The sequence below is a fragment of the Aquila chrysaetos genome, chromosome Z, assembly GCF_900496995.4.
Source record: "Aquila chrysaetos chrysaetos chromosome Z, bAquChr1.4, whole genome shotgun sequence".
Taxonomy (NCBI): Eukaryota; Metazoa; Chordata; class Aves; order Accipitriformes; family Accipitridae; genus Aquila; species Aquila chrysaetos.
In genome coordinates this window covers 32,787,523-32,814,094 of record NC_044030.1, presented here as the reverse complement: position 1 = coordinate 32,814,094, position 26,572 = coordinate 32,787,523, and the positions used below count along the sequence as shown (strand labels likewise).

The 26,572-nt window shown below is 43.2% G+C and overlaps 1 protein-coding gene across 1 annotated transcript in view; it reads left to right on the top strand.

The window, feature by feature from the left end:
* The first annotated feature begins 1,104 nt into the window (after positions 1–1,104).
* The window catches only part of NRG1 (neuregulin 1), a 478,013-nt gene continuing 452,545 nt past the window's right edge, over positions 1,105–26,572 (top strand). Inside the window, exon 1 of the mRNA XM_030004900.2 lies at positions 1,105–1,138. The gene's annotated coding sequence lies outside the window, so the exon portion shown is untranslated. The remainder of the gene's footprint in view (positions 1,139–26,572) is intronic.

Below are 26,572 nucleotides of genomic sequence, written 5' to 3'. Positions count from 1 at the left end.
GGAACAAGACAGTGACAGGGACCTCTTCTGGCTGTCATCAGCTCCTTCACAGCGGGGCACCGAGATAACATAGACAGACTGTTCTCGGAGGTGCACCAAAGGCAGAAGACACTAATTGCAATATAGGGCACTCACGGGAGATTGGAAGATACCTTTCTTCCTTGGGAGGGTGCTCAGTGCCTCCGCAGGGGGGCCCAGCGAGGCTGCAGGTTCTCCACTCTCAGGCATCTTCCCAACTTGACCAGACATGGCCCAGAGAAACCAGCTGAAGTGTCAGGTTGGCACACCTGTGAGGCAGGGAGGAACAAGTAGATGGGGGATTTCACTTAAACGTGAGAAATCTGTGTTCTTCAGCGAGCTCTTCCAACACTGAATCTTCCTGCCTGTGCATTTACTGTTGTTTGCCTGCTGTGTCCCCTTACACTTAAAGCTACTCGGGGAGTGGAGTTCTTGCCCTGTGTGTGCTTCATGTAGCAGTAACTGGCGGGGTATGGGACCCTTGCTCAAGCCTGTGCCCCGGTCAAGTGCAGCGCAGGCTCGGCGGGGTTTTTCTCAGCGAGGAGCTTGTTAGGAAGCACGCGAACTACCTCCGGCTATTGCCGGAGATCCCCCACGAGCAACACTATCCACTTCGATTTACGAAAGGGGCATGCGACGTGCGTGGCAGGTAACAGACGGGGGCGAACTCGGGGGAACGAAGCAGAATCGCTGAGGAAGGGACGAGATCCCTGTCCACCGCCGGGGTGGGCGGGGGGCCCGGGGGGGGGGGGGTGGGGGGTGCTCCTGCCGGTCCGCGGAGAGCCCCGGCCGCCGGGGGTCCACAGCCAGGCGGCCCCGCCGGGCGGGCGGCGGAGGGCGGCGCGGTGCGCAGGGGGCGGGCAGCGGGCGGGGCGGCGGGCAGCACCATGCGGCCGCGGCTCCCCGCCCTCCCGCTCCGGCTCTGCGCGGCGGCGGCGGCGGCGGCGGCGGCTTCCGCGGGGCGGCCGGGGGAGGCGAGCCGCCGCCGCTGCCCTCCGCATGGAGCCGCGGCCGCCCGGCGCCACCGCCGCCGCGCTGCGGGGGGCGTCCGCGGCGCCGGGGGCGGCGGGCGGCGGCGGCGGCGGCGGCGGCGGCGTCGGGGCGCCCTGCGGGGGTTGTGGTGAGTGACGGCGGCGCCGCGGTGTGTGTGCGCGTGTGCGCGCGGCTGCGCGTGTGTGCGTGCGCGGGTGGGCGTGCGTGCCTGCGCGCCCCGGCAGGGCAGCCCGCCGGCAGGCCGCCCCCCGTCCCGGTCCTGGGGCGGCGGGTCCCGGCCGCGGGCGGCCCCGCCGGGCGCCCCGCGGAAGCCGCCGCCGCCGGCGCCGCCGCCGTGTACCCGCGGGGCGCTGTCCGCGGTGCTGAGCGCGGCGGCGGCGGGCGCGGCTGCTCCGCGGCGGGTCTGAAGGCACGCGGGGCGGCGCGGAGAGGCGCGCAGGGGAGGAGGGTTTGCTTCCCTGGCCGCTGCCCTGCAGCGTGGTACCGATGCTGCCTGGGCGGTAGCGGGAGGGTCGCTGGGCGCGGGGTGGAAGCGTCTGGCCGAGCCGTGCTCGGTCCGCCCACAGGGTTTGCGGTCCGGTCATCGCGGAAAGCGGCCGGCGGATGAGGGCGCGAGTAATCGGCTAGAACGTAGGGTGACACAAGCACAACTTGGTGTGGCCGTCCAGAACTGGCTGGGGCTTTCGGTTTGCATTTCTGGGCAACCTCTCCTCAACATCTGCTTGCAACGGACAAGATAAAGTAGCTCCGTGGCACCCTGCAGTTTTGCATATGAAAACATAGACTCCGGTTTTGCTGTGGATTAGCTTAAACGAGTTTGAGGTCAGCTGAAGCTTAGCTGCATTATTCGTGCATCTTCTTAGTCTCGAGTCGCATCATGACTAACGCTGATTGTTGGGGAATAATATGTCCTTACTCCTAGGAGTAAACGTATTTCTTATAGTGGAAACTTCTCTCAATGTAAAAGAAGTAGTAACTATATGCTTCTTTTCAAGCCTTTCCTTCTTGCAGCCAATATTCAGCTTCTCTTTCCTGCAGCAGCTGAACCTTGTCCTCCTTTGTTATTCTGCGGCATTTCTTATAACAAATATTCTTCATTTGCATAAACAATGAACAGCACTTTTGCATTTTTGGTATGCTGTTAATCTTGGAATCTTTAAAAAAAATCCTTTCTCTGAGCTGCTCAAGGTGGGGGGCGGGGGGGGGCGGGGGGGGAGGCGTGAGGAAGCCAGGCTTTTGCATTCAGTTATCCACAGGTCTTAGCTCCTAGACAGTCACTTGGACTTAGCGGGAACTGAACTCTGCAAACATTTTGCTGTAAATGTATGGCACTTGGAAGAATGTGGGGGTTTTTTTCTGAAGTTGAAAGGAATCTGCCTGTTTAAAAGGTAATCAGCACAGTTTGCCACAGGCGTTACCAGACAAAGGCTGAGACGAGTTACACTGCGTGATCATGAGGCTGAGAGGAGTTAAACTGTGTGATCATGAGGCTATTGTATAATCAGACAGGTTAGCCATGGGCGAGGACGATTCCCCAGCTGGACAGTAGCTGGCAAAATGTATTTCTAAAGGTGGCGGTTCTGTCTACAGAATGAAAGCTGGCACAGGCATTCAGGCCTGTCTAAATGGGACTCTGAAAATCTTGGGTTTGGGGGAGTCACAGCTAGTAAAATCTAGACTCCATTCAGTGCCTACCCAAACTCCTTTGTGGTTCAGTGGGATCTGTATTTCACTTGCTGGTGTGTCCCAGCTTGTAAGTTGTACCTCACCGTTGTTGACTTTGGCCTCTGCTTTTCTGATTAATGATACTAGATCAATTTATAAATGTTTCTGAGATGAGAATAGGTCATTTTGCTTGAGTTTATTTTGAAGAAAATGTTGCTCCTGTGCCCACTAAGGTGTTGGTTGCTTCTCTTGAGACTGTGGGAGATAAAAATGAGCAATTCAAGAAAGTCATGAGCTGCCTCACATTCATAAACTTTTCCTTCCTTGTTTTCTCTGCTCATGTTAAGTGCTTCTGCTGGCTTTAAACAGACCTCACTGTGGACATAAATTTCTTCACTGTTTTGAAGGCACAGCCATCATTCATGAAGGCTTAGGTTTGTAGGTGTTCTGCTGGCATGATTAATCATGCAAATAATCCTAGGGGTTTCCATGCTGGACTGCTCATGTGACTAATGAGAAGAAATATACAACATCTATGTAGAAACCCATAGAAGCAGGTCGATTGGGAGACAAAGCATCAGCAGAGATCATCTTTTGGCATTCAGCTGGATTTCCTCACCTCTGTGTAGAAGGCAAAGTCGGGAACTCAACCTAAGGCTACTTGTTGCTCATGCCAGAGCCCTGTGTCCTTCCATAAATTCTGCAGGGCTGTAAAATGCTTCTCACACTGCAGCTGCAAAAGCGCCAGGAGAGCACTGGCCCACAGCTGGCAGGAGTGGGCTCTCTGATGTAGGGAGTAGCTGTATACTTGTTCAGTCATGCTTGCTGTGCAGCCCAGATGTTCTTACTACAAGCACCCTGTCCCCTCTTGCAATGTGTTTTACTGTCTTCAAGCAGTAGTTTTAATAGGCAGAAGTTAAGTATCCAGTGTACTCGAATGGGCCAGCTTTGCAGTCATGGATACTAATTTTATAGAAAGCTGTTTCCTTACACAGTTGAAAATACAACCAGTTGGCAAGACAGGGAGTGTGTGTGTTGTGTGTGTTGACCACAGGCAAGCACTTTAACTGTTTTTTCATTTCTTGGGATTGCCACAAAGCAATAACATGAGACTAGTAACAGCTTAATTGTATTTATGTAGGCACAAATTTGTTTTGCAAAAATATGTTCGTACTAATGAAAATTTGTTTAAATGAACTCACCAGGGTGCCTAAAATCCACTTAATCTAATAAGAAATTAAATTTTATTTTTATATAATATGCACTTGATATGCAGAACATGTGAAAAGTATTTTTCATGCCTGTTCATCAAGTCAAACTGCCTGTAGATACTTAAGGGATTGCTCCTAAATCTAAGCAACTTAAAAATGCGTTTGAAGACCTGAGTTAAAAATAGTTGACTTGCTGTTTGCCTGCACTAAGGAGTCTATTTCTGTCTTTATTCAGTAGCTTGCACACAGACAATTATGGGGGATGTTACAGGCCTCCGTAGCAATCCAGCCCCTGGATTTGTGTGCTAAATCATTTTGGTTTGGTTAGCAGCCCTGTGTAAAGAGTCACGTTTCTCCCTGATGTACAGATGTTTCTTATAAAGTGGATAGCAAAGGAATAAGAAAGTTCATTCTAAACTTTAATCATGTTGTCAGCTCACTCGTTGAATAGCAATGCGATTTCACTGTCACTTTCACAACTGCGCTGAGATTCAGGGGAAGGGGGAAACTTGAAACCTCCTTTCAATAATTGACTCTCCTTCATACTTATGGTTTGTAGCTTTTCCCAGCACTACTGAGAATAAACTCCATCAATAGTTCATTTTAAATGGTTTTATCTATAAAGATCAGTAAGAGGCTAGCTAAGATTGATTAATGTATCTCTTTAAAAGAAAAGATGTGCCACTATCTAGAAATAACTCTTTAGAGTTTGTGTGCTCTGCATGCTTTGTTGAATTGAAGCTGTATAGGTTGAATGTATTTCTCTTTCATTCTCATATACCTATTTAAAGCTGTATAAATCCTATGTTTAGGGAATGATGTAAGCAGGAACAGATTTTATATATTTGTATGTGTTCAATGTATATATTTATATGAAATCTGTCCATGTAAAGCAGGCATATGCAGTGTGGAGGCATGACTGATACATCTTCAGAATACGCTGTTATTTTCCATGTTTACAAGAGGGTTCTGGTTTTGTAATCTGAAAGCAATCCACCCCAGTTAGGAATCTCTGAAATTATTTGTGTTTCTTGGCTAGTACTTCTTGTTGGGATAAGCGCACTGCTGAAGGTCTGGACATGGATCCTGATCGAGCACCCTGCCTGGGTGACCATTTTCGGATTTGGTCTCTGTTGCTGCCTCAACAGCTGCTTGAATTGTGGGGGTTTTCTCTTTTTCCCTTTTGCTTGCAGAGATTTAGCTGCCTGTCACTAGCTCTGTCTGCCAAGTCAGAGGGTAGTGTTCCTACCTGGCTTCTGCAGGCTGGATTTTGCAGCCTTCCCAGTCTGCCCATCAGTTATTCTTTTTTAAGACAGAGAGACTTATCCTAACAGCCAAATTTTTGAGGTGCTAAAGGACTCCTTCAAAGTGCAGTGCTCACCTTTCCTGCTTGCCTGGGGCCCAATCCTGTGCCCTTGAAGCAGATGGGAGTTTTGATATTGCCTCTGGTGCCTGCGGAGTCGATGCTGTGACAGGGACCTTGCATCGGCAGGAGGGTGCAACTTCCACCCACCTCACACACACCCCTTAATTTACGACTGTTTCAATTTGCATGCTAGAAATAACAATGTTGCATGACCCTCCCTTCTCCATGCACACACACACTTCCATATTCAATGTTTTGACTGGGATGACTCCTGTGAGGAAGGTGAGCAGAATTTTCTCGTTTGCCAGTCTCACTGCCCAAGTGCCTCCATGTGCATTGCAGCAACAATTGCGAGTATGGATAGCTTTCTTCCAAAACAGTATTGGTGATTAATCACATCAAAATATCTGCTTTGCAAGATGCAATTCTAATACATCTAAATATGAAATGGGATGATTTAAGTCTTTGCAGGGGAAAGAAAATCAGGAAACATGGGTTAAATAATTATTTTCAGACAACCTGGAAACCATTCCCCTCATTTATATATGTAGGTATGTGCATATCTATAATTTCCATAAGGGTTGCACTCCAGTGCTTATTAGTAATGTGTTTTGATTGCATTCTGGTAGCAGTTGTAATTATTTATTTGATTGCAAGCATTCTTTTGTCCACAAGGAGACATCTCTTCTATGATTGTGTAATGCTCTGGAATAGCATAGGTATATTGCTGCTCTCGTGCCAAGATTGTCTTCAGCAACGAGATGCATATCTAAATAGAATGCATCATGGTCATTACCTTAATAAAATGTGAGTCATGCACACCAGCACTTTCATTCTTAAAATAGTTCAGTAAACTGATATATCAGTTTATCGATGGACAGAGCACACTGTGGTAGACAGATCTGTTGCTGTATAGACAAATGGTCTCCAGCATCTTCCTTGAAGCTCTGTGCTCAATTTAGCACTTTATGCATGAGCTCACTAATGAACATTTTAAGCACACTTGCATGATGTATGTCTTCAAGTTTTAACTAAAACTATAAATGTTCACCTATTGTAAAGTCTATTCTGGCTTAACAAAGTTTTAGATTCAAAATGAGACTGTTAGCTAAATATACCAGTTTGCTCTGGAGGGCAGACAGAACACCTGACTGCTTTATAGCTAACTGTATGTGATGGCCCTGTAGCTATTGAGAAAAGGTAGCAACTGATACCACAGATTGCTCCAAAACCAGCATCCAAGCTAAGGTCTCTGAGTAGGAATTTATGACTCAGAAAAACTTCCATGTGCTATCTTGAAAAATGTATGCATGCTCTGGGGAAATAAAAGGGAAAGTTGAAACTGTACAAGCTGTCAGCCCCACATCATGCGTGTCTATGCAGGAGGTCATCAGCAGGTGAGTCAGAAGGAATTTGGGAAGTATTGCATATGTGGGATGCTATGGTATCTCCGTGCTTCAAAGGGATTTTCTCACTTGCAGGGAAGAACCAGTCACTTCAGGGACGTGTAAAAAACATCCGAAAATGTCAAACTCTGACAAAGACATGTGTGCTTTTCTGCATACACTAGGTCTTTCAGCCATTTAGCCAAACTAAATGCCTGACAAAATAAAAACCTGAGATCTCCTGTGTAAATTAGTTCATATATTTTCTATAACATTCTGAAAATATTTCCCTAATATTGACTTTTTAAAGACAGAGGTTTAAAAAGGAACATTAAAAAAAAGCCCTAATCTCTACATAGTACTGCATCTTTTTTTCATCATGCTATCTAGTCTTCTATGGCAACAGTCAAAATTCATTTATAATCCACCTGCTTTCTGACAGGAACAGTTGTCATTTTTTTAGTGGTTATCTGCATGTACGTGTTTGTACTTTTTTTTGTGTGAAAGAGCATTTGGGAGTTGAGCAGAGGAGGGAATCTGATTCATAACAGGTGAATAGGAACTCAATTAGGTTTTGGTACAGCTGTCCAAAACATTCAGTCTTTCCTGTGAGGGCAGGCCACATACATGGTGACTGCATTCTTCTTTCTCAGCTTTCATGTTTGCCAGTTCACTGTACAAGGCTGATGGAAAACAGTTAATTCTACTGTAGTACTCCTGTATTGGAAGATGTATAACCATGGGAAACATACCAACCCCAGACAGAAAATACATTTTGATTCCTTCTATCAGTGAACATCATCTGCCGTCAGACACATTTTCACAGAATCGGCTGGCAGTTAGAATTTTCGGTATTGTTTTTTAAAAACAGCATTTATGTTTATAGTGATTTTTTTCATGGATTATTTTGAAGTGCAGAGTTTTATGACCAGCTCCTCTCAAGCATCGGTGCTTAAGAATCCAATGCTGCATATACTGGGAACAAACGACTGGTATAAAATAAACCTTGTGGTTCCTGCAGGGTATCTTACTAGCACATGTTGCTTCCTTCATCCTAGAGGTGGGTGGCTTCTTCCACTTCGTGTATGAAAGTGAAGTATCTGCAGTTTCTGCTGGCCGCCATTGGGCCTCTTTCTGCATTACTGCCACTGTTTGCCAGTGTTTTTGAGTTGGGGGAGAGCAAGCTGTGTAGAGAAGGATTGTGTTGTTATACGGGCATTGTTTCATGATGTGCTGATGAGTTTTATTTCTGCTTGTGGTGGGAGAATAATAGCAGTATCACATTAGTGCTAGTTTTCAACAAATACTTTTCTGGAGATGGTGGAGATCAGCGCTGCAGTGCCTGTTGTTTGATCTGCAGTGCTGAAATCAAAAGCTTTGCCACAGCTGCTTCAGCCAGCAGCAAGGCAGGGCCCTTGGGGACCTTCAGCAGGATCTGGTCTCTGTGCATCACCGTCTGAGAGCAGAGGTTTATGAGCACTGGTCATTTGTTTATTTATGACAACTGTTGGTTGCCAGTAGTCCCCTGCAGGTCATGCATGTTTGAACCTTATCAGAGAGAACTCCTGCCCTTTCATTTGCTTCTAACCTAAGTATTTTGCTGAGCCCTACATGTGGTTAGGGAGGTTTTAACTGATGTTTTCTATTAGATGCATTGATTGTCTTGTGTCAGAAACCTAAAGCTTCATGAGCAAGTTGATCCTAAACATTTTGGACAAAATCAGTTATCTGATCGGTTTTTGGAAGTATCCAAAATTCTGATTTACGTTGGACTGTGTTTCTGTACTGAAGTCAGTGGCAAAACTTGCATTGACTTTCACTGACACAAGAACAGACCCTGAAGCTATGGTTGTAGTCCAGCCTAAATTGCATTGGAAAGTGGTTTGGCACTTTGGGATATTTCAGTGAATAGTCTGAAGTAATATTTCTCCCTTGACATGTGGTAAATTGCATAGCTGAAAGTTTCAGTATGTATGTGTACTCTAATAGGCAACAATTTTGCATTCACTTTTAAACCAGATTTTTTTGACCTCTTCATACACATTTCAATATAAATCCTTCTAAAGAGTAGTAATGTTTTAATAGAGTAATAAAAATAACATGGAATAATAATGAAATGCAAATTTTCTTTAGTAGAGAGGTGATACCTTCCTATTAACAGTGAGCTGAAGATTACAGTGGAAATGAGTACATGGTGAAATTACTGTAGTTGATGACCAAGCCTTTCTGAGAGTCATTTTATTATACAGTTTGAATTTAAAACAAAACAAAGCAAAATAAAACATGATGAAGTTTATTTAGGGAGTATTTCCCAGATGGAGAGAAGATTTTTGACAAGGTTGAAGTTGTAAACTATCTGATGATTAATATTTTTTTCAAAAATCACAATTAGATAAGAAAAGTAATACCCTTCCAAGAGGTGATTGGATCTTTTGCTGAAGATTAAGGCACTGCTATCAAGCTGGTATATACATATTTCAAAAGATTCTGGGACTGAATTTATGTAGGCATAAATCTTAGTGGAAGTATCAACATTTGAGAACAAAGATACATTTTAAACACACAACATAGAAGGAAATAGTAGCTTTTCCAGTATCTTTTCCAAACGTTTTTACTGGGAACTTCAAAACTGCTCAATGTGTATGGATATCTGGACATTTGAATCTTTTTTACTTTGTCCAGTTTCCTGTTAAGAAGTTGCAGGAGAAATAGGGTGAGTGATTCCTAGGTGTCTTTGAATATCTACCTGTATTTTGCTAAAGGAATGAAAACCAGGAATGGTCTTCAGGACCGCTGGCAGTGCACTGTAAAGTTATTATGAGCATCTTGACTTCCAGGTAATTTATTGCTACAACACGTTGTATGATTCATGTAGGTTTCTAGTGAGTAGCTGGTACTGCACTTGTGACACTCTTCTTCAGCAAGACTTGCTGTGTCATGGAGGACCTTATAGGAGACACAAACCACTTCCTCCCCACCCCTCAGCGATTGTGGGCATACCTTCAATAACACTAGAAACCACATAAAACCTAAAAGGGTATCTTAACACTTCTTTCTTCCTGATATGTAGAAAAAGCATGCAGTGTCTTGATGGATGCTGTGCAGGTGAGTATCTGTTCAGCTGGAGTGAGTTTTTGTCCAATTGTGGTAAATGAGGGTTTTATCTCTGGCTTGGAGCCAGATTTTCAATCCTTTAATTTATTTGGGATTTTCTTTTGGCAGAACGGTATGTTCTGCTATGTCTGTGAAAATGTCTTACTTTATTGACAAGTTATGAAGGTCAAGAGAAACATTCAGTTAGGTTTGTATTCAGAGATGTCTTCAGAAGATGAATAGCAAGGGAGCCAAGAGAATAGAAGTAGTCTATTTACAAATGCAAATTAAATTTAAACCTTCTTCAGATTTTTAACTGTAACTGGCCATGCTTTTTTGTTTTCAGTTCTGACCTCTTTTGGTGTATAATTCCTGTTCTAGGAGGCTAATTTTGTACTTGCTTCTGAAAATGTCGTCCAAACATGGAATGATGAATAATCTCTTTGCAGGTGCAGGCAGGATTGATAGTTTTGCTCCTGCTGGTGATTTGCAGTAATGATTTTGAACACTAATGCTTCTGATTAGATCCACTGACTTCAAGATTTAAAATTCTGTATGGAAAGCTATATTCATGGTCTAATGCTGTCTCAACTGCACATGCTTTCCTAACTGGGTCCCAGGACACCTCTCAGATGAAACAATCTGGTGTCATCTTTTAATATCACTGTTACTGGGAGTTCAGAAGAAGTTTCTTCCATACCTCAGAGTTGCCGTCTTTTTTAAAACTGACATTATAAGATAGTTACTTATAGTAGACATTTATAAAAGAAAAAAGATACTGATAAGAAGACAATACTTCTTTTTAAACTTCCTCTATTGTTCAGAGGCATTTGCTATTTCTGCATCTCTCAAGAAGTTAAATATTTGTGTTAATAATACAGAATAACTATTGACTGCTGTATTGTGGTATTGATTTCATAAATCCCTTTGAAATTGACCTAACTTTCAGACATTAGTCTGGACACTAAGAAGGCTCTCCTGACCATGCTCCAATGTGTGACCACCTTTTGTCTCTCTTAATTAAAACTTTCTATCTTTTCAGTCTCTCAACAATTAATCTGCCATAGTGGTTTAATGGCAGATGAACTATAAAATGATGATGTATCTCCACTACTTTTCACTTTTGTTTTTCTCAGTATGACTGCAACAGAAAGGATCATGTTCCCATGTTTAGAGGCATATTTTAGATTTTTTTCATGTTTTTTTCAATGGCAAAACATTGAAGCTTTAAACAACTTTTTATTTCCAATATTTATTGCAAAGTTTGCAGCATTTTTTTTTTCTGAATGCTATATAATGTTTAGTAACCTGGCCAGAAGATAATTACAACAATCCATGTAACATACAGAGAACTATGCAGAAGATTGCATGGAAAACAGTTTAGCTGCCCCTTGTTATTTAACACAGGCAAAACATAGGCAAACGATACCAGTTTTGTGAAGTATGATGCATTTCCTGAAACACTGACATATGGGTATAGGAGACGAAACAGATGTAGAGCTTTTATTTATGCAGAAGATTAATATTGATAACTAGGATAGGTACTATGTAGGCAGGTGCTTGAGGAGCTTATATATATAGGACAGTTTATCTGTAGCTCAAGGTCAATATTGCAATTTTTTGTTTGCTTGTTTCTTTCAGGTTAAATTTTTCAAATTTATTTTAGGTCCATATTCCTGAAATGTATTCTAGTTTGCTTTCTTATATTTTGTGCCAGGCTGTTGTTCTCTTATGGATCTATAGTTTTGGTCTTTTTCTTAAGACAAAGAAAATACCTTAGTTTGTTCTTTTTGCTTTGTGGATAGTGCCTGCTTTAGCGTAGTATATTGCATTTCTTTCCTCAAGCGTAGGTCAAAAAGGCCTTTTGCTTTAGTAAGTTGAAGCCTTCATTGTCCCTGAAAGCGGACAGGCTATGATCTGTTGGTCTTCATCCTCCCCAACAAGGACTTTGGTTTTTTGAAGTTGCTTTGGTGATGGAGATGTGTGTGTTTACTTCTTACTGGGATTTCAATCACTATTCACTCTAAGGTCATGTTGGTCGGTGAATATGGGGTGGGGAGCATTTACACAATGCTATCATTGTTAGAATGAAATTTGAATCGTGGCCCTTTGCAATATGCCACCATCATCTGTGTCAGCTTAAGTCACACTTGCACATACAGGTACATTAGTCTGCTTACTTTTTAAAATCTTTTGCAGTTCAGTTTCAAATTGAGAGAAAAATGGCCAAAGTGTATCCAGGCAATTTTCACACAGAGATCGTACTGGAGATGTTGGTGAGAATCTGGTTTGGTTTGAAGGTGAACGGTATGAGTTTTACTTTTGTACCCATGCAGTCTCTACTACCTACATGCTGTGAAACAGGTTTGAGATCGAAGTATTTTAGAAATCAACATGATGTAGGATGCCAGGCTTTGTAGAATCAGACAGTAGCTGTTTATTGGCTTGATATTCTGAAATAGTCATCTGGAAGAGGCCATAAAAACATGGCAGACTGTTAAGGAGAGGAAGAGATTATTGGTACAGCATGGCCTTGATCTCTTGGTAAGTTGGATGCAACTAAACAATATGCATTTTTATACAGTCAGATTCAGGTCATAGCTTTTGAAACAAGGACTATAGCGTTTGACAGGAGAGCAAGCTTTGGAGTAGTCTGGAAACAGCATCTGTGGAAAGAAATCACGGGTCATGAACACTGACAAAATAATAGAGCTTGCTCTGGTGCAGGAACTACAAGGGCATTCTTTTGAAAATCTACTGGTATCTTGGGGCTCCTTATCTATAAATATGGATTTTCATCTTTCACACGCCTAGTTTTTGTGTGAACACTAGAAAATTAGACAATAGGAGAGATTTCAGAGAAGAGCTACAAACCTAGCTGAAGGGCTGGAAAGAAGAGTTGCAAGGGGTTCAGTCTACTATCTCTACAACAAGCTAAAGATAATATAATTGCTTTCTATTAGAGGAAGATATTACTTGAAGATTTAAAAGCAAGACTTTTTACACTCTCTGATTGTCCCACAATTATTATAAACCCTGAGATCTCTGGGACAAGGCCTAGAGGCTGCCTTTGCAGGTCTTCAGAGTAGATGCTGTTCACCACTGTAGGGAGAATATTCCTGTGGCCAAAGCTCGATTAGAGTTCAAGCTGGCCAACTGTCCTGTGAAGGTGTGGTGGGTTGACCCTGGCTGGATGCCAGGTGCCCACCAAAGCTGTTCTATCACTCCCCCCTCCTCAGCTGGACAGGGGAGAGAAAATATAACTAAGAGCTTGTGGGTCGAGATAAGGACAGGAGAGATCACTCACCAATTACCGTCACGGGCAAAACAGACTCAACTTGGGGAAAATTAACGCAATTTATTACCAATCAACCAGAGTAGGGTAATGAGAAATAAAACCAAATCTCAGAACACCTTCCCTCCACCCCTCCCTTCTTCCTGGGCTCAACTTCACTCCCAGATTCTCTACCTACCCCACTCAGTGGTGCAAGGGGACAGGGAATGGGGTTTATGGTCAGTTCATCACACGTTATTTCTGCCGCTTCATCCTCCTCAGGGGCAGGACTCATCACACTCTTCCCCTGCTCCAGTGTGGGGTTCCTCCCACGGGAGACGGTCCTCCACAAACTTCTCCAACGCGGGTCCTTCCCATGGGCTGCAGTTCTTCACAAACTGCTCCAGCATGGGTCCTTGTTACAGCGTGCAGTCCTTCAGGAGCACACTGCTCCAGCGTGGGTCCCCTGCGGGGTCACAAGTCCTGCCAGAAAACCTGCTCCAGCGTGGGATCCTCTCTCCACAGATCCACAGGTCCTGCCAGGACCCTGCTCCAGTGCGGGCTTCCCACAGGGTCACAGCCCCCTTCGGGCACCCACCTGCTCTGGCGTGGGGTCCTCCACAGGCTGCAGGTGGATATCTGCTCCATTGTGGACCTCCACGGGCTGCAGGGGGACAGCCTGCCTCACCATGGTCTTCACCATGGGCTGCAGGGGAATCTCTGTTCCGGTGCCTGGAGCACCTCCTCCCCCTCCTTCTTCACTGACCTGGGGGTCTGCAGAGTTGTTTCTCTTACATGTTCTCACTCTCTCTCCAGCTGCCATTTCTGTGTCCCAGCAACTTTTTTTCCTTCATAAATATGTTATCACAGAGGCGCTACCACTATTGCTGATTGTTTCAGCCTTGGCCGGCGGCGAGTCCGTCTTAGAGCCGGCTGGTATTGCCTCTGTCAGACACAGGGGAAGCTTCCAGCAGCTTCTTACAGAAGCCACCCCTGTAACCTCGCCCGCCACCGCTACCAAAACCTTGCCACACAAAGCCAATACAGAATGACAACAAAAAGGGCTTTTTAAAATATGTTGACAACAAATGGAGGATCAGAGATAACATTGGTCCATTGCTTGATGAGGTTGGTCACCTCACAAATAGGGACGTAGACAAAGCAGAGATGTTTAATGCCTTCTTTGTCTCTGTCTTCAACATCAGTGGTGGGCCCTGGCACCCCCAGAGCCCTGTGTTGGAAGACCATGACTGGGGGGGATGATAAACTCCCAGCCAGCTCTGAACTTGTTCGAGACTTGCTGCTCCAGCTGGATGTGCATAAATCTATGGGGCCTGATGGGATTCATCCCAGGGTACTGAAAGAGCTGGTTTATGTTGTTGCAGGACCTCTCTCCATTATTTTTCAACCGACTTGGGAGTCTGGAGAGGACCCAGTCAAAGGGAAGCTAGCAAAGGTTGTCCCAGTTTTCAAGAAGGGAAAGAATGAAGACTGTGGTAATTACAGGCTTGTCAGTCTCACTTCAGTACTTGGTAAAATTATGGAGAAGGTTACCTGGGAGTTACTGAAAAACACTTGAGAGACAATGCAGTGATTGGTCATAGCCAGCATGGGTTCACAAGGGGAAAATCCTGCTTAAATAACTTAATTTCCTTTTATGACAAGATCACCCATCTAGTTGACCAAGGGAAGCTGGTAGATGTGGGGGTTTTGGATTTTAGCAAAGCTTTTGATACTGTCTCTCATAGTATCCTTCAGGACAAAATGTCCAGCATACACTTAGACAAGTCCGTAATATGTTGGGTGAGCAGTTTACTGATGGGTTGGGCTCAAGGAATTATAGTAAATGGGGTTACATCAGGCTAGCAGCCAGTCACCAGTGGGGTTCCCCAGGGGTCAATTTTAGGGCCAGTGCTCTTTAATGGTTTAATAAGTTATCTGGACACAGGAATCAAATGTACATTAAGGAGGTTTTGCCGATGATACTAAACTAGGAGAAGCTGTGGACTCCCTTGAGGGTAGAGTGGCCTTAAAGGGAGATCTGGATAGACTAAAGAGCTGGGCAGTCACCAACTGTATGAAATTTAACAAGAGCAAGTGCTGGATTCTCCACCTGGGACAGGGTAATCCTGCTTACATGTACCAATTGGGGGATGAGAGGCTGGAGAACAGCCCCACGGAAAGAGATCTGGGGGTTTGGGTTGATGGCAAGTTGAATATGAGTCAACAGTGTGCCCTGGCAGCACCAAGGGCCAACTGTGTCCTAGAGTGCATCAAGCACAGCATAGCTAGCCGGTCAAGGGAGGTGATTGTCCCACTCTGTGATGCCTCCCACTGGTGTGGCCTCACCTTGAGTACTGCTTGCAGTTTTGGGCACCTCAATATAAGAAGGACATCAGACTATTGAAGTGTGTCCAGAGGATAGTGACCAAGATGGTGGAAGGTTTTGAGGGCAAGATTTATGAGAAGCAGCTGAGGTCTCTTGGTTTGTTCAGCTCAGAGAAGAGAAGGTTGAGGGGTGCCCTCATCGCAGTCTACAACTTCCTCAAGAGGGGCAGTGGAGGAGGAGGTGCTGATCTCCTCTCTCTGGTGACCAGCAAAAGAACACGAGGAAATGGAATGAAGCTGCATCAGGGGAAGTTCAGATTGGACACTAGGAAAAGGTCATTCACTGAGAGGGTGGTCAGTCACTGGAACAGGCTCCCTAGGGAAGTGGTCACAGCACCAAGCCTGTCAGAGTTCAAGGAGTATCTGGATGATGCTCTTAGTCATATGGTTTAGTTTTAGGTAGTCCTGCAAGGAGTAGAGACTTGGACTTGATGATCCTTACAGTCCCCTCTCAACTTGAGATATTCTGTGATTCTATGATTCATCCAGCTATGATCTCAAGAAAAGAGATAGGCCTACACACTGAAGTGTTCAGAGCATTTATTTGCTGAGATGTGACATCTGATCTTCTTCTAGAATTTCCAGTTTGTCAAGGTGTGTATTTGTTCACATCTCTCCCTGTGACACTTGAGTGACATAAAGGGTCTACAGACCCTTTATGAATGGATCTGTAGAGACCAGATTCTTGTCTTCTTTAGCCTTGTCCACAGGTGAAAAGGCTAGTGATCTTTGTTTCCTGCCATTTTTCTGTTGTTGCTGTCATCCTTTTTCTCATTCATTCTGAAACCTATTGAAATATGGAGGGCTTGGAGGGATGATGTTGGTGTGGATATCAGAGTATAAATAAGCAAAGAGAAGTTGTTATTATGCTTTGAAGTTACAGCCTCTGCAAGGGCATTTCCCCAAGTGCAAGCTGGCCCTTAAAATTCATTTGGTCTTTAACTGTCAAGGTCTGTGGTGGTTTAGGGACCCCTTGAAGTTGTGCCTGGTTAAGGAGAGTAGTACTATCGCTTCAGTCATGTGGAGAGTCAATAAGGACAAACTAATAAAAGAGTCAGATTTTTTTTCAAAATGCATAGCAGTAAACTCAAATTCTTAAACACCCTGGAGAACCTAAGCAAAGAAGTTATGACAAAAAATGCCCCTCAAATACTTGAAACAGGATGTTAGTGTTCAAGACACAGGAGAAGAGACATGAAGTGCCTGGGAAAAGAAGAAAACCCACTGAGCAGCAGTATGGCCCAGCTGTTACAGCCAACTAGCTGGGAACTCAACATATGCCATTGCACTTCTTTGCACTGCAACTTCCCCCTGTTTCCCTGGACAGGTCAGTTATTACCGTTTAGAAGAGGGGAACTAACAGTATTGCTTTAATTTGTCTTTCTGATCTGCTTGGCTATAATGATAAGGAACATATACTGACATAAATCTTTGTGGCAGGAAAAACTTCTCAACTAGCTTCTGGCTGCACTACCTGTGAACTTACTGTCAGCTTCAAGAGTTACTTCTAGCTTCATGTTGGACAAAACATCATAGTGCTGTCAGGATAGCTAAAGTAGCAAAGAGGAACATCCATCTGCAATTGTGAGCATCAGAGAGTCCAGGAATTAATGTGTCTTTGTGCTGCTGAAATGGCTTCTTGATCTGCAGTGGTGTTGGCTAGTCATTCCCAGCATCTCTTCCTTCACCTCCCCAGAGCAGCTTTCTTGCCTTGCTACACCTCAGCCAGTTGCTCTGTTTTTTCTGCTGTGGTGGGGAGCACCTGGGGAATGGTGTTGCTTGTACTTGAGGAGAAGAAACTGAACTACTAACACTGGCAGCTCTCTTTGCTGAGTGACTTGATTTTTTCAGTGAAAAAAAGATGAACACCTTTGGCAGTATCATATGGGCACTACCTCCATATGGCTGACCCTTAGAGAAAGGGGTCTAATTATTTTTGGCAGGGGCTTATAAACCAAAATGGCTTGTGTTCCCACTGAAAATACAAGTGTGAGGGTCTGTGGTAAAAAGACAAAACAAGAAATACTTGGGTATTTTGGAATCCCACAGGTGAAGGAATAAAAGCTATGCAGTGGCATTTTGGGGGAAGAAGTCTCGTGCTTTAATTGTATTGATGATTAGTCCTACTCAGGGGGATGAGTCAAAAGCATCCTACTGAGTGGAAAAATAGTGAAGAAAACAGAGATATGGAAGAGAATTCCTGCAAATTCCTTTCCTTTGCACTGATTTGTTAATGGTCAGCACCACGGGTGCAGCCTTGAAATACAAACCTTTAGCATCAATATAGAGAAGTCTTTTTTCTTCTCCTCACAGCGTTACTTTTCTCCTGATAATTTTTCAGCTGTGTAAATCTGAATTCTTTAACATTGTATCTCCAAGAAACTTATTGTGTCATATAGGCCTTAATAGCACTGATAGCAAAAGGATGGTTTGTAAATAATAAAGATGTCCTACATCAGGCCAGCCTCAGCCCTGGTGTATCTTTTGACCACCAGTAACTCTAACGGAGGTACACCCACACTGTCAGGCTCTCACTTCCTTGGTTTTTAAACGCCATCAGCATCTTCCATGGCAGCTCAATTTTTCTGCTGAAAATGCCTATGGATGAGTAATGCATTGTTAGTTTACGTAATTCCCCTGCTGTAACGGTCTTAATATGGTGTTATAATACGACCTATTGTTCCCTCTTGTTTAATTCCATTCATTTGCTCTATTTTGAAATTGGATTACAATGCAGCAGAATACCATGAACAGCAATAGCTAAATCTTTTCCTCAGCAGTTGCTACATCCCTGCAGGCATTTTTTCTTAACATTTGTGTTCGGTTTGGAGCCACTTCTATCAAGGGTATTATTTATAGCTTGGTGTTGAAGGTACAGCTCAGAGAGACTCAGTTAATGAAAGACACTCTTCTAGCAAGCAAATGTCCCTGTGTTTTCCAGAGAAGTCTTTGAAGGATGCAGTAAGTAGGAAGCAAATTATTTTCTTTAACTGGTTGCATGTTGTAAGACTCTCCTCAAAATGAGAAATGTCTACATATAGAAGACAAGTTGTTACAGTTATAGTCAACAGCACTTCTGATAACATGATACTGTTGCTTTTTATAGGACCAAAGAAGATTTCTTGTGAACTCAGGAGTAGTAAACTGCTCTTTCAGCACTGTTCTTAACAGCATACATCTTAATTGTAAAGCAAACTGTGAATAACACTGATCTGCAGTGTGGAGTAGTTTCCTGTCACATCATAGTTTGATTACTGTAAAATACTTCACTAGCCTTTGGACAACCATGTTGCATTTTTAAGATGCTGCACAGGGGAGGAATTTCACAGACACCTGTATGAATAACTCTTCTTTACTAGTCTTAAACTCTAACATGCTGGGACCAGGACACACAATATTTGCTAATCCTTGTAGAAAAGATGATGAATGCATAATGATGATAATATTTTAAATCACTGCATCAAAATCTGAGCACCTGCCCAAGCCCTGAGAACACATGGTAAGCAGGAAGCTACCAGGAGAGCCCAGCTTGGCTCTCTTTTCAGGAAAAGCTACATGAACAGACCAGGGCTTTTGCCACCTTGCTTGCAGACACATTTCCTGTTGTCCCTGCCATCTGTGATGATGGCCAGTAAGCCAACCACAATGACACACCTTGTGTTGGGTTTCATTTTAAAGACACTACTCATAAGCTTTCTTGAGCAAATACAGTTCTTCTGTTTGACATGCACCTCAACCCAGATATTCAAAGATTGTGAGTTAGTTCTCAGGAGGAAAAATTCAGTTTTCTGACTCAGTATAAAAATATTTAACTGTCTTCTACTTTTGAACTTCCCTAGCCCGTGTTTTCATGGTAGTTTTAAAGACATTTTAACTAACAGAAAAGCTGAGATTCTAGTGTACTCTTGACTGAAGTCAAAACAGAAGTCTTGACTGACTTCTAGTGTGATCTTGACTTGAAACACAAGGCCTGATGCATTAAATAAAACAGATTAAAATTTGTGGCACTCACAGCAAGACAGAGGGGTGTCAAAACTGATTCCTTGTTTAAGAGACTCCAAAAAGACAAGCAGAAGGGAAAGGTGAGACTTCCGCTAAGATTAGGGCATTATTTCTGCTGAGAAAGGCTGCTGCCTCTGTACAGTTAAAAGGAATAAATGCCTGCAAAACACAACCCTATTTCACTCTAGATACTTGGCCCATCACTTCAGGACTAAAGGATTTAAAGAAAATACTAAATGTGATGACTTAGGGTACTTTACTAAGTTGGCTAAAGCTTTCCTCATGTAAACAATGCTATGGAAGCAGAGCCGTGAAGTCTATCCATCCATCTGTAAGCAGTGAATTTCCATATGTTTGGTTTCAGGAGTCTGGTTTTAGCTTTTTGATGTTTTGTCTTTAAAGGAAAGGGGAAAAGTGGGGTTCTTATTAAGCTGATCCAGCAACATGATGCCTCATCCCTCCTTATGGTTTGTGGTTATAAGAAATGCTTTATTATTTAGAATAATAATGACAGTAATGACTACAGCAACAACAATATCTACCTTTCTTAATTTTTGTATACTAATTCAATGATATCAACTTCAACATGGCAGGATGTGAGTTAATTTTTGAAAAGAGAAGACTGAATAACATGCTTGAATTTCATTTTTTTTAACCTTACAATGTTTATCATCATTACTATGTGTTTCTGGCACATCATCTAAAGTGTCTGTTAGAATGATTCCTGTTTTCTGCTTTAAAAAAACCCCGCCAAAACCCCAAAACATTATATTTACTTGACCTAAGATACTTCAAAGCTTTGCTCCAGTTGTTTCAAAACTACCACAAACTTGTTGCTCTGCCGGTTAAAATACATGTTGCGTCAGAGCTTATCTTACAAGGCATTGGGTTCTTTGCTGTGGTCTAACTAAACTCTTAAATACCTGCTCCACATTTAAATGCTCTGTTGAATCGCAGTGCTCTGCAGGATCAGACTCTAATACACAGGTACTTTTTGCAGAGAGCATTAGCGTCACACAGAGGGTACATATGCACAGGCAGCTGTGTGAAGCTGTCAGCCTTGGCTTTGAAAAGCCATGTATAAAAATTGATGTTTGCCTGCAGTATCTGAACGCCAGTTTTTTATTAGACAGCTATGATCATTGTTGAGCTGGAGGGGAAACAATGGCTCTGAAGTTGATGGCAAAACTCACTTAAGTCAGCATTTCACCTGAAGTGTCTTAAGCAGTTTGCTCAGGCTCTGCTTTATACCCTCTCACTACAAGCTCTGTCTTCACCGAGGAATTAGTAAGCAGCTTCTGTGGAATGACTTTGAAATTTCTCCTTGTGCAGTAAAACCTGTGGGTATTTTTTGAGCTGAATAAATAATTCACAGGGAATAATTAATTAACTGAGTTCATCCCCTTATTTTCTTTTGTATGTATTCCTCATACTTGCAGTAATGACTAGCTGTGAATTGAATGAAAGTGAGGCCCTCTGAGTTTTAAGTATCCTGTGTTCACTAGGTCACACTTTGATGTTATAGCTGGAGATGTTTTGTGCAAGGCACTGCTTTCACTGCTTTGCCTTAACCTAGTTTCTACTCTTTCACGTAGTAGACAAATATTCTTTCTCATTAGACTGGTCCATAAGCACAGCTTCTGCCCCGCGATGGCTACATGTATTAGCATTTCCAGTTTTAAAATCTGGATCAGCTGTGTCACACTTACATTGTAGTGAAGCCCTCACTTCCCAGCCCATGATGAATACCTACTATTAAAGTCCTGCTGAAAATCACTTTCTATCAATCTGCAAAGTTAAATATATCTATGTAAATTTATTTGTTCTGTTCTTGTGTTTCCATGAAATATTCACAAGACTGAAATTCACTGTCTATAAGTATTAGCAGCAATAAAACCAATCATTCCAGTATTCAGGGAGAGCAACTCCAAAAGGGAACAAGCAGTTTTTTGAAGTTACTCCATTTCAGTTGGGTGAAAGACTCAAGACAAAAAGGGCTCTGTTTAATTTGGTCCCTCTCAGTCTGTGGGTCTGGCAGGGTGTTTCCTACAGGTGGTTTGAGAATTTGTGACTGAACTAGAATACAGTCCGAAACTCACAGGTTCCTCATCTGCTAGGGCAGCTTTTTCTGCGTCTCCTATAGTCTCGGCATTTTTCTGCCACAGAATTCTTCAGCTGGCAAGAGAAGTTAAACTGACAATAAACAAAGAGCGGAGCTAATTGCTGCCTGCTGCTTCCAAAGTGCAAAGTGGCAGAGAAGTTAACATGCAAGCAGCCCTGTGCTAGGAAAGACTGTTGTTTCACTTGTTTGGTAGGAACATAAAGGGGAAGGAGCCTTGCTTTATAACAAATAGTCACAGCAGAGGTAGGTGACTCTTGACTTGAAATATATTTTTGCTCCCAGACCTCTTTGGATACTAATATGGATGCTACACATCTACCCACTGTTCCTGCCATAAGGTCAAAGTTGGATCAATAGCTTTCCTACAGCTGATGAAGTGTCGCTATCCAGGTGTTTTCCTGGAAGCACCAAAGCTCAGTCCTGACTGATTGCTATCCTATCCTGTTTGCCATCTTTAAATGTAGCTTGCTTCTTCTGAAGCCTCCACATAACTGAGTGGAGATGACACTGATGGACTGGAGTTTCTATTGAGCAGGAAGGCTGCTGAAGTGAAGTCTCAAGCAAAGAAAACAAAGGCCATTGTTGCTATTCGGCAGCTTCTGCTAAAAAGAGCAGGGGAATAGAGTGATGCACAAAGTTATTTAAAATAAACACACAACTTGCCTCTGCAGCTTCAGCTAAGGAAGGAGGTGATCGAAATGCTCAGTGGGGATGCTCAGGAAGAGTTTGGCTTTCCCTGTTGCGCTGCTCACAGATGGCCAAGAAGTGCCTTGAGTTGTTATCAGGGATGCAAATCAAACTGTACCTGATATGGCACCTAGGACAGTGAGGCACAGGTGACTGTGCCAGAACAAAACTTTGGTCTGACTCTTTCTAGCTCAGTTTAACTCTCATTTCCAGCAGTCCCAGGTCCAACAAGTAGCTCCAAAGACAGGGTTTTATTTGGTCTGCTGCAGCGTGTGAAGCAGACAGACCCAGGTACCCAAGAAGAGTTACTCTCTCTTGTTCTTGATTACACATAATGAACCTTCTCTAAGGAGTAGGTCTCACCCTATGAGGTTGTGGGAAGCAGCTTTTTTAAAAAAAAACATTTTGCTTACACCAGGGCCAAGTTCTTTCGAAAGGGTCAAAAAGCAATGTGTCATGCCTTCCAATAAGATGAGTGATAGGAAACTATCGCCTGTATGGGAAGCTACTGCTTTTGCACAGCCTAGGCATTGCTGCTTTAACATTCACTGGCAAGAACACTGTTATTCCCTCCAGTCATCCCTTGCTTGTTCTTTTCTTGACAGCAGATGGGAAGCAGGACACAGAAGACACCCTGAAAAAGAGCAATTACATCCTTATCTTTGCTTAATCTTGATTTTTCTGAACCTTCTTTAGTAATAGTTGATTGGTTGTGCTGTGTCAAGCATATGCTTTAAAGAAATCTATTTGTGGGGATGCTCTGTTTGCAGCTGGAAGTGGTTTACAATGGCAAATGAAAGGACTGTCTTCACTGAGATGTGCAGACAGGCCCAAGGTCACACTAGTCAGACAGAAGACATTCTGTTAGTGAGCCAGATCACTGTGCTAGCACAGCCAGATTCACCGAATCACAGAATGGTTGAGGTTGGAAGGGACGTCTGAAAGTCATTTGGTCCAACCCCCCTGCTCAAGCAAGACCACCTTGAGCTGTTTGCCCAGGACCATGTCCAGACGGCTTTTGAGTATCTCCCGGGATGGAGACTCCACAACCTTTCTGGGCAACCTGTGCCAGTGCTCAGTCACCCTCACAGTAAAAATGTGTTTCCCAATGTTCAGGAGGAACCTCCCGTGTTTCACTTTGTGTCCGAATTCCCAAATTAAGGCTTTGTTTCTTGGACTAATCCTGCTGGCCACAATTTACCTATAAGTAAGTGTAAGCACAAATGTTTTGATGTACCTGCATGAGAAGAAAGAGTTGGTATCTTTTCTCTGTTTTGGTGAAAGTGAAGTTGAAAGGATTATCTGTCATGATAGAGGGAGGCAGAGGGAGGGGGGTCAGATAGGCTTGGTAGGGAAAGGGTTGCTTCTCTGTATGGTCCAGTCATAACACCTCCAGGCTGACTGGGATTCATCTGATTCCTGTCAACTACACGCCAGTGAGTGCTCCTGTTGCCATTAAACTCCCATCTCACAGTGGATTTTCTTCCTCACCTCCCAGGGATGCATGTTTAGTTTGCATGCAATTTTGATATGCCATGTTTTTCTCATGGTGGTCTCAGAATAATATGAAGGATATGTGCCAGACTCTAGAAGGTGGGAGCACAGGCTTTACGATTACAGTATGCAAACCTCCTTCCCAGCTTAGGTAAAATCTAGGGAAACTTCGCATGAGAGCAACACATAATATTTATCTGCAGAAGTGCCAGATCCCTCTCAGCAGAACTGATACTGCCTGATGCAGGACAACAGCAAAAAAAGTCCTCCACAGGGCAAATTTACAGAACCCTGAGGTACAACATCAACTTTGAACAAGCAAAACCTGTGAGAATCTGCGCTGTTTTCCAGGATTCAGGAATATCATGTCAGGGAGGCATACAACAGACAAGGGCATATGTATGCATCCTTTGCAGATTGACACAGACCTGTTGATCATAGAGGTCACCAAAAGCAATTTCGTCACGATTTCTAATTCAAAGATACAGTCCCTGAATTAGTGGATAACAAGAATGAAATGACCCATTACTATGTGTCCATTCTGCCTCTGCTTCCCACCTGGCCACTGTTTAGCATAAAAATGGTGAAATTTCTCATGCGTGCCATGGCCAGATGTTCTTGACCTGGACTGCTAGAATATTTGAAACTGGATTAATTTTTCCACTAGCATGAAACTTAAGTTAATATCAGGTTTATATGAGGACTCAAACCACCACTGAACCTGAATGTTTTGATTAAATACAGGCTGACTTTCATTTTTGTCAAATACTAATAGCAGAAGCATCAATTACTTTTTCAAAATAATGAGTCCAGGTATATAATTTGCCTCTAGATTTTAAGCATTTTAGAAACTGGAGAGGCTCAGTTCTCCGTTTTGGCTGAGGGCTAGCTCTGACTGCAATAGTTACCTTCAGAAGGCACCAGAAACAAAATTAATATTGGTAAATGGGTTTCCTAGAGAAAAGAGTAATATAAAAGGATGTCACATTTTTTTCAGATCTGCCTGGAAAAATAGCATACATAATAACATAACTTAATAACCTAATTTCTTCATTTTTTAATCAACTGGAGACATGTTGTTTCATGGAAGAAATACCAAATTGCTTCCCTTTGCTGAGGAACATCATCTTCTGCATACAACATATTAGAGTAAGTTCAATGTGCAACTGGGCTGGCTTTTTGCTAAAGAGTGTACTGTATGCCAAGATACTTTTGACTGGATCATGGGAAAGCAAAGACACCTGCCAGAGCATTTTTTGGTTGCTACAAACACAAAAGCCTCTTCTTTTATCTGTGAACAGGATTCTGGGAAGGGGTGCCTTCTCTGTGTCAGTAAAAACATCTGTTTCTCTCCATTGTTCTGCTGAAGAGCACAGAGGAAATCAAGAGGGGAGCATGTTATGATGACAAAGTGGCCATGCAGGCTCCTCTTTTCAGTATTGGGAGCAGCAGCAGCTGTTACTGCCTTTCTGAAAGACAAGATTTGTTACAGCAGCAGCCAATTACACTGAAAACCTGTTGTCCTAAATTGGTTTGCTTAGCTAGGCAAAGGCAGAAATTGGTTAAAAGGGAGTGGGAGGGATATGGCTCCTCATTTATTATGGCACCTATTTTGTATAAAGACACAGATGAGGCTGACTCTGACATGCCACTGGCAGCAAGTATGCAGAAGAGTGGAGCAGTTAGCACCCTGCAAGGACAAGCCCTGCTGTTATGCATCACACCTGGACACCGACCAAAGTTCTCTGAGTACAAACTGCTTCCTCACAAATGGTGTGTTATTTCCCAGTCATACCATTTGTCAGCCTTGCTGGGATTTCTTCTGTGTGCAATGAAGGCTAATAAGGGAAGAAGCAGCTCTGCCTCTCAGAGCATAGTAGGAAGTAAGCTTGTGTAGCCTCACAACTGTTCTTTCCATCACTTCTGGAGACAGTGATGCTGTAGACACTATCTTGAAGCTGTGTCTGACACACTGGCATTTCCTTGCTGAAATGTAAAGAAGGTGCTGTACTGTGGTGAAGAAGGGACTAATGCTGCAGTGATAACTGATGTTTCATGCTTGGAGGCCTTTTTCAGTGTAAGGGGGCTTCAACACACACTGAAGGGGAAAAATTCTTCACGTGAATGTGGTAGTGCAAGGCCCTTTCTTGTGAGCTATGCCAGATAATAATTTTTCTATTCCCACAGCTTCCAGTTGTAACTCTGTGATGGTACAGCAAAATAAGTAATGGTGAGGATAGGTATAATTTTTTTTTGAGTTCACTTCCTTCTGAACCTTCTAAAATTGAGCTGCTTTCTGTAATCTTTCTCTTAGCGTGATGAAGCACCTGAAGCACTGTTAGAAAAGAATGAGGGCTTTTTGTGTGTTTGCTTTTTTTAATGACAGTTCATTTGGATGCCTCAGTTACACATGTTTTCTGTTACATGGTGATCAAACAGTTCCTGAGCAAAATCTAGAAATTCAAATGCAGGTGACATAGAACAACCCATTGATGGCATTTTTTTTGTTTGCAGTTTTCATCCATGTTCACCATACTGCCTCTGCATGTTCCAAACAAGATTTGGATCTTACTGGATTAGGTCTTTACAGATACACAGTATCTGCCAGTACACAGTTTGTGGTCTGAGTAATGAGGAAAAATTGAGGGAAATGAGGGAAAACTCATTTCACTAACTGTAAAGACAGGACTAGGAGCAGAAGATACTATCATATCTCCTGAATTCTATGTGACGTCCTTCATTGCTGGAGCACTCTAGTCCATGTGAACAGCTTGCACGGCTGCATATTAAGGTGATGTATTCCATCTCCTGAAGAGCCTGATGGGTCTTGCTTCAAATGAAATGTTATTACTTTAAGGATAGGAAAGTGGGTTG